The 8195-nt window shown below is 39.5% G+C and overlaps 1 protein-coding gene across 12 annotated transcripts in view; it reads right to left on the bottom strand.

The window, feature by feature from the left end:
* LOC108445837 overlaps positions 1–8195 on the bottom strand; it is a 252214-nt gene that overhangs the window by 1005 nt on the left and 243014 nt on the right. The gene's annotated exons all lie outside the window — the stretch shown is intronic.

The following is an 8195-nucleotide window of genomic DNA, read 5'->3' as shown; positions in this document are numbered from 1 at the left end:
AAAAAAAAAAAAAAAAAAAGAAAAAAGAAGCAGCCCAAAATATAAATAACTCCATATCTATCCATCTTCAATGCCAATGCTTCAGGAGGCAGGAGAATGCTGTTCCACAGACACTAGCTGGATGGCAGCAATATTACTTCCAGGCTACGCTATTCTAAACTGATTGCACTTAAGTGAATTCCTGAAAAGCATACTCCATGTCTCCCTAACATGAACAGACTTAGAAAACCATCTCCATTATCGTTCCCTGCAATCTGTATCCAAACCTGCATGCTGAATAATTTATTTGAGACTAATAAGCCGTTTGCCAAGACCACTCCTTTTCCCACTCAGCCCCACACTCAATGAGCAACTACAGCAAGAAACGCAGAGGCATTCACCGTTTCCTTAACTGGTAATTTTAGTAAATGCACTGTCCACAAAATAATCAGGAAAAAATGAGCAGAAGAGCTTTTTCCTCATGTATGGACACAACAGGTCTCTCTCTGGTTTGCGGACAGTGGCAACCTCTTCCTCACACTGCCGACTCAAAAGCTTTCAGTCCAAGCCAAGAAGCAAACATTCTTGCCTGCCAATTCCTGCAGAGGTGTTGTGCCACCCTGTTTAACGCAGAAACATCTGGACACCTCTGGCAGCCCCCGAATAAGAGCGTGCAGCTCCGCAATGCTGTTTACTGTCAGGGCACCAAGCAGTTAACATCCTTGGCTGCTTTACCATCTTGCCTATAGGAGCATGGAACCGAGTGACTGGTTTGCTCGAGAAACAAAAGCAGAAAAGCTGACCTTGATGATCGATGGAATTGCTGCTCACAAAGTTATCATCCAACAAACAGTCAGCGGTTTGTAGCTTGTTTTATGCCTAACATTTGTTCAAGTGAAAGAGCAGGTGGCACAGAGTCTTCCATCCCCTTTGTTTGCAAAAGCTGGGCACCACCTCGCAACGCTGCGCTCCCTGGCTTTTTACACTGAAATTGTACACAGTGTCGGGGAAATGTAGGAAGAGAGCTGCCATGAATCCACACAGCTGCTTTGCACAGGATCCCATTGCAATCTCTGAAGTTACATAATGGAGATCAAACACAGAATTCCCCCAGAAGAGTCATGCTTAGCCCTTACACAGGGAAGCACAATCAGAGCAAAACCTGAGTGCTCTTTTGTGCCGATTTCAACCTTCCCAACTGTTCACGCAGTAGCAGATTGCAAAAATTTGCACAAGGCAGTTGTAGCTTGTTCTCATTGGCTCCTCTCAGAAAGAGGTTTTGCAATGGGCTGCACCTAGGAGTTGCCTAAATTCAACGTAAAATCCAGTAGTAGCATTCAGCCTCAGCATGATGCTAGTGTTCAGGAGAGGTGCAGGACTGCATGTACAGAAATCACAGGATTACCACAGTTATCCGAGGGCATTTTCACCTGTGGGGTTGATAATTTCAGCACTGGCAAGTCTTTGCTGGGAAATGGTAGAGGTATACCCAAACTCTGACTGTAGCTAATCAATATAATATTTTACTTTCAGATGCAATGTCAGCTAATATGGAGAATCTAGGTTATAGATGACTTTCTCAGTCCAAAATATAAACATTACTGAGGCAGGAACTAACTGCAGCTAAATATGTATCTTCATGGATTTGGACTACAAGATTAGAGGAGCTATCCCGGTGACCAGTCCATTGCTTTTAACCTATAACAATTATAACAGCATGGCTCTGACTGGCTTCTAGTCTGTTCTCATTAGTTTATAAGATAGAGCTCCAGCAGTTTGTGACTCTGTGAGTTGATGATCTTTCCCACTTGATACCAGTAGCTCATTTATCTGTTCTGACTTAGAATCAGAGATATGTTGGAAGGGCCATCTAGAGGTAACTTAGTGAAACCCCTGGATATCATCAACACTGCATCAGGTCAGATGCAACTTCATCCTAAAAACTTTCAGAGATGGAGATACCATGACCTCTTCCAGTGCTGACCTCCCTCCCAGGGAAAATAAATGTGCAGGAAATAAATGTTCATTCTGTATTCCTTACATGAGCAGCCTTCACTGCACTGCTGAGCTGCATACATTTTCCTAGATCTGCCACTGAAAACACAAGGAGGGTGCCAAGGAATGAAAAGACTTTTCATACTAATTTAACCAAGTTCAGCTCAAATCAGTAGCACCTCCAAATTGTTACCACCTGATTATCATTTAATCTCCAGATGCTTCCATTTCAACTATTAACCAAAGCACTAAAATGCTAGTGAACACCCTGATAACAATTCCACTCTTCTACCATGTGTTACCCATGAGAAAGAAGAGAAAACCCAAAGATCACTTGCATATGAAACCTGAACTACACTCAGAAGTCAGAATTAGGGCTGAACCAACATGGTATCTGTAGGATGTTGGTTTATTCAGAATAAAGAAGACATGTTTTTCAATCAGACCTGGAAAAAGGGGGCCTCGAGTATCTATAAATATATATCCACAATCTTGTGAAAAACCTCCTATGCAAGCACATAATGTATATAACTTTAAGGACAGTCCAGGGATACACAGCCATGTTAGGTGTCAATGAAGAGGGAGGAAGAAGAAGAAGCAAGAATTGCAAAGAGGAAGACCAGTCATAATTCCCTCAGAAATGTAAAAAGGTTTAGATGAAGAAAGGCTTTTGTGAGAGACAGCCTTATGCATACAGTGCTTGCAAATCTAATTCTTATACTTCAGATGAACTCCCCACTAAGTTCTTTGTTAACAGCATGGGTAACTACCTTTCTTCCCTCTTCAAATCTCTGACATAGGTACTTTACTCTGTTAGATGTTGCTAGCTCTCAAAGTAATTCACTAGCAGACTCTAAATTAACCCATCTAATACAACTTTCTCAGTTTAGCTCCAGAGCAGACTTCCTCCCCCTTCCAAGAATGGAGAACTCGGAAGTTGTCCAAACAGAACAGCTGAGGGTACAGGTAAGGATTTTGGGTTGAGATCACTACTGTTTGTGTTCACATGAAAGCTTTTAGGATGAAACACATGAAAAGAACTGGGATTGTTTTGGATGCTGCCTTGACAAGTCATCAATAAAAATTTTCCCAAGACCAATTTGGTGCCAGGATTTGAAGACCTTCTCAAACACTTGATCACAAATCCTGTTCCATATTAGTGGAGCTTTGTGCTGCCTCAGGGATACACTAGCTATCTTGGATTTGATGTAACTGTCCACAAGGGACAGGCTTCAGAGCAAAGATTCAGAAGGTGGGTAGACTCTAGATGAACATGAAGAATTAGAGCAATATACAGAGAGCCCAAAATAATCTTAATTCCTGAGGGCTTAAAGGCTACTGAATTTTGTGGAGTAATTTTCAGATGCTTTCAAACCAAGTACTTCTTTTTATGGCTAATTTTCTGCTCGGTACAGTACTCCAATGCAACATGGATCCCTGCAAGTGTGAGGTATTGAATGTCACTGAAAACAAAACTTCTTGTGTGGAAAATGAAACCTTTAGGGTGTCAGCTTTTCCTTCTGGGAAGAGTTCCACTTTGGGTCTTAGTCCCTGAAATCAAAGGAAGCAGAACTTCACCTTGGTTAAGCATAGCACAGGCACTGTAGAGCCTGGGCAGAAAAAACAGAATCAACCATAAATTTAAGTTTTTGCTTACTATAGCCAAAAGCTGCCACCTCTGTGTAGCACTAAACAGTGCTACCTAGGAAGTAGGAACTGAAAAATAACAGAAACTTGGAGAAATGCTATGGTTTCAATTAGAGCAGAATGCCACTAGTACACTTGTGAATATCAGTAAAATATGGAGTTGCTAATTTGGAACTAACTAATGGAACATACAATTGCAGGGAATGGTCCAGTTGATGGTTCTCAGCAAGAATCAGGCTTTGGGGTTCAATTTTCAATGACCTTTCTCTCTGTAATCTGCAGATGGAGAAAGAATGATCATTAGGCTTGAGGTTTCAACCCAAAAGCCAGGCAAAACTTGACGTTTCACTGAACTTGAAACCTCAAAGTGAACCTCAAGCGTGCAAACCTTATGGACTCAAATCAAAACAAACACATGTCAGTGAGCAAAAACCACAGAGCTGCACATGGGTCTGAGCCATACTGGCTACTGGCCAGGGCATGAAGAGCCCTTCGCATCACACAAAATACCAGCAGAAGTTCAGTGACCACAGGGTATGGCTAGACACATACTGCCATAGTTTGGAGACACTTAGGTCAATGTTATCTGAAAGCTCAAGTCCCAAAAGAACCTTATCTACATTGCACCTCTTCAGCAAGGCAAGAGATCCTCCGAGGAGTTTTGTGTGACCACAGCTAAACTCCTTTGCTACTTGATGGGCTTTTCAAAGCCATCTCTTGGCATCTCCTTGCTAAGCTATAGGGTGCCTGGAATGGAGAATGAACTACCTCCTCATAAAAAAGACATGCTTTAGTTTTCCAAAGAGTTAAAAACAATCACCATTCCACCTTTTTAGTAGAATTTTCAGTAAAATAAGCCAGAATCTGCCTAGACCAGCTGAGTGAATGCATGTAAAAAAAATAGGGAAATGGTGTTTCTGTATTTTCAGCACAGAGATGTTCATGACAAGAAACTGGTAAAGCACCACAGTTCTGCACTTTTCTCTTGCAGTCACCTGAAACCAGAACAATTTATTTCAATTCACTGATTATTCAATACTACTCTTGGAAAAATTTCCCACATGTATTTGATTTTCTATGGATGTGTGATGGACAGTTTATAGCAATTACCCTCTCAAAGTTTCAGGTATTTCAGCACTGGCCACACATGCTTGTATTTGTCAGCTCTTTAATCATATTTGGGAACCTGTTTCCAGTGTGAGTATAAATGCTATCTTTAAAATTTGAGTGATGTTTTCTCTATATTCACCCATGTTTGATTGTTGTAGAAAATGCCTACATAATTTAAAGGACTGAGTCCACATAACTTAAGCCTTGTCCTGTTGGAACTCTGCAAACTGTTTGTGTGAGAAAGAAGATTTTAGCAGCAGTCCTGGACAGGAGCAGAAACAGGGCAATTAACTGAGCAGAATGTGATACATTGATGTAAATGCAACCAAATGATAAACAACACTGAAAAAGATACAGTCTTCTCTGCATTTGTGAAAGTTTCCTAAGGTTAATATTTCCATTACTCTTCAAACTTACTAAAAACTGTTTCCAACAGATAAGTTAATCCTGGGGCCAAACTCTTCTCACAGCTCAAAAGCAACCAGCATAATAAATATGCCAGTGTAAAACAGGTTGGGACATAAGTTAATGTAGAGGACTGTAATTATTGCAATGATGTAAAAATAAAATAACATTTGAAAAAAGTATTTGGAAGCACATGTTAAAATATACAACTTGTAGTAAAATATGAATGCTTCACTAGCTCACTTGTCATTGAATTTCAAGTGATCTTATAATTCCCTTTTATTTTCTTGAAAGTGTAAAATAACACTACTATGACATAATTCTGGAGTATTTAATTGCTACAAAACACATCACTTAAGCTACATCACCAAAAACACGACCACTGAACTGTGTCATAAATCTTCTGTTAGATTTGCATTCATGCTGCATCAAGACCTTGATTTTGACTCCAAAACTCAAATGTTGCTGTGTTCAGTAAACCAGCACTTCAAAAAGAGAATCTAATCTGAACACAAAAGTTCCTCATGCAAATACCCTGATTTCCTTAAAAAGTCTCACGGTCATTAGTACTGGGTTAATGAACATAGAACACTAGGAACAGTGATGCAAATTTCAGGAAAGGAGGAAGTTGTGCAGTCTCAGTTCTTCAATGTGAGGGTGGGGAGGCACTGGAACAAGTTGGCCAGAGAAGCTGTGGATGTCTCATCCCTGAAGGTGTTCAAGGCCAGGCTGGATGGGGCCCTAAGTGGCCCAGTCTAGTGGAAGGTGTCCCTGCCCATGGCACAGGGGGTTGCAACTACATCATCTTCAAGATCCCTTCCAACACAAACCAGTCAATGATTCTGTGATTCATACGACCCAAACTACAAACCCTAATGTGTTTTACCTGCTTGTAAGAAAGCTATGTGATGAAGAGGTTACATGGAGATCAGAGCTGCACATGCAACACGTAAAAGTCCATGACCTGCTCAAACCTATATACAAATATATATATACCTATATATTATATACCTATATATACACCTATATACAAACCTATATACAAATTTAATAACCAATTCTGGAGGAAGGGGAAGGGTGGGGGGTAATTTTAAATTTTATGCTTCTCAAGGAAAAACACACAGAAAACATTACAACCAACTCCTTAGTGAAACTGCTGACAAGGCAGTTAATATTTGGTCTTGGGCAAAAGACTGGTTTCCTTTCCTTGGCTGCCCAGATTTTAGATGGGTATTTTACATCAAACATGTTACAAGTTCAAACTGGAAGAGCTATGTTTTTTCACCTGTGAGTGGTTTCAACTTAGACTTCAGCACTACTGTCAGGAAGTCAGTTTTTCCATGCTTGTTACGGTAAACAAAGATTGTATGGCACATCTCCAAAAGTGATAGAAGGTCAAGGACCAAACTGCAAGTGTGACAGACTGCTTCCAGAAGCCAAAAGTGTAACGCTGAAGTGAGAAAAACCACACATTCAAACCCTGGTCCATGCTCTCATCACTCAGCTGTTCAGGCAGTATAATGAACGCATGCAAACATAACCTCACATACTGTTTTTTAACACATATACCTATATAAACATATCATTTTTGTATATATATATATCTGTTTTCATATATACTTATACATACGATACACACCTATAAGTATATATAAGTGAAAAGTGTGTAGCTGGCTGAAATGGTGAGAAAAGATTAGGGAGAAGAGCCAGTATCACTTAATACTAACATTGCTTCCCACTCACTTTTTAACCGTTAATTTTGACTCTGTCAAGCTTCATTCCCTTCTCTACTTGGTTTTATTTTACCTCATTCTATAAATGTAGAGTAAAATAATTTCTAAGAAGAGCCCTTCTCCCCAAACCATAATATTTCATTTGATATTTTCATTGTAAAACCTTACCAGTTCCAAGAATTGTTGCCAGAATTTATAACTTTATAACCATATATTTTGTTCATCAGGTTGTTGCTTTTTGCTTCTCCTCAGGTTTGAACTCAAATTTTCTAATGTTAATTATTTTTTTCTTACATCTGAACTTCTAAATGTTATTTTAGTGGACATAATTCACCCCCTTCTGCCCTTGTGTGAGTTTTATAACATTACCTAGTTATACACAAGTTCTATATGTTTATTTTCATCTTCAGGCCCCCAAGCTGAGGTTCTTCAGATGAGTATTTACAACCACAATTGAAGCCTGTAGAAACTGTCTTGTTAATACAACATAGTGCATCCCAAATGGAATACTGTAAACAGGTGGAGACGGAACAAATGTCTACATTACTGAGGAACAATTTCACTGCTGGTGTTTGTCACATTTAAGTGTTTGTGCCCAAAACCTTATAAAGGTTCTTCTAACTTAACTGTGTTTGGAATATCATAAATGGTGTAATTTAGGTCATTATTTGGGACACAGAAGTAACTGGGTGCATATTTCTGTTGACCTATAAACCTTAATCTTTCAATTACCTTAACAAATGTTTGCAGCCCATCTCATCTGCTACTGTACTAACCAAGCAGTATTCATGACAGAACTACAGCCTCCTGGCAGGGGCATGGGAAAAAAAAATAAAACCAAAGTAACAGCAGAGCTTAAGAAGGTTTGAAGCCTGATTATTATCAGAAATTAAGACAAAGTCCAAAGAACAAACTGAAGAAAAGCAATTGATTCAAAAGCCCTAAAATTAGACCTATTTAAGCTCATGTACTAAGTCCTTGGTTACATTCTACTGTCTTCAGTATGACAGAAGAACATACTTCCCTGGTCTTTGCTGCGAAACCCTTTTCTGAGTCAGGACTACAGATGTTATTCTGACTGAACAACGTAAAAGCCCCAGATGCATGTTATTAATTTGTGAACTGCAGACATGTTTAACTGTACACAAATTGTGAAAAACTTTGAGGAGCTCTAAAAATAATTATGGCCAACAGGCTGAATGTTTCCTGGTCTTACATCCAACCTCGAGAAGTCATTTGAAAATGTCTCTGCGCTCAATTGCCATTTAAAAGTTGATTCAGTCCCTCTGACTCTGACAACCATTACTAGATTCAGCTTTGGAATAT

Source organism: Corvus brachyrhynchos, unplaced genomic scaffold, assembly GCF_000691975.1.
Source record: "Corvus brachyrhynchos isolate BGI_N302 unplaced genomic scaffold, ASM69197v1 scaffold43, whole genome shotgun sequence".
NCBI lineage: Eukaryota > Metazoa > Chordata > Aves > Passeriformes > Corvidae > Corvus > Corvus brachyrhynchos.
Note: the sequence above shows the minus strand (reverse complement) of the source record. Positions and strands in the feature narration are given on the sequence as shown.